Source organism: Solanum verrucosum, unplaced genomic scaffold (assembly GCF_900185275.1).
Source record: "Solanum verrucosum unplaced genomic scaffold, falcon-dt-bn FXZP01000052.1, whole genome shotgun sequence".
NCBI classification, from domain to species: domain Eukaryota; kingdom Viridiplantae; phylum Streptophyta; class Magnoliopsida; order Solanales; family Solanaceae; genus Solanum; species Solanum verrucosum.
In genome coordinates, this window is record NW_026020193.1 from 533953 (window position 1) to 534665 (window position 713).

At 28.5% G+C, this 713-nt stretch overlaps 1 non-coding gene across 1 annotated transcript; it reads left to right on the top strand.

The window, feature by feature from the left end:
- The first annotated feature begins 294 nt into the window (after positions 1-294).
- On the top strand, positions 295-367 carry TRNAF-GAA (transfer RNA phenylalanine (anticodon GAA)). Its single transcript has one exon. It is a non-coding gene; the product is annotated as a tRNA-Phe (tRNA).
- Positions 368-713: the final 346 nt, after the last annotated feature.

Consider the following 713-nt stretch of genomic DNA (forward strand, 5'->3'; position numbering starts at 1 on the left):
ATCAACTCACTGAGATATTTCATAACGGGAAATATATTCTCAATTAAATAACGAAAAACTTTCTAATTTTTTCGTAGAAGAAGATTGTTATTATTTCTTTTTCACTCATGTAATCAAAATATATGTAGAAATAACTATTGGATATTTTTCAGTGAAAAAATAGTGATTTTCTAGTAGTGAATAATATCATCATTATTTAGTTTACGTATTATAACCATCACTATATTATAATTTCAGTCTAGCTTGCTCATTAGTCAACTGAGTTTAAGAAAACTATAACTAATTATAAACACAGCGGGGATAGCTCAGTTGGGAGAGCGTCAGACTGAAGATCTGAAGGTCACGTGTTCGATCCACGTTCACCGCAATATTTACATTTTTTTTTTTTTACTATCTCTTCTTTTGTAAGAACGAGAAATGTCATAACTGTTCTTAACAATGCATTTTTTACCTCAAAGGATGCAAACACTATGTATACGGGCTTGGCATAACTTACGGGTTTGGACCATTCATTTTTTTTAAAAAAAAGTCTTATGTTTAAGTGGACAAGAATATATAGGAGTAAGCCCTTAAAAAAATCTCAATTATTAAAAAAAAATTCTATGTTTGAAACAAGTAAATTTTAGAAAGCGGTGTATGAAAAGATAAAAATTTAATTACACACATATAAGTAGGCTTGACTCATTGATTTCGAATAATTTTAAGTTGGAATT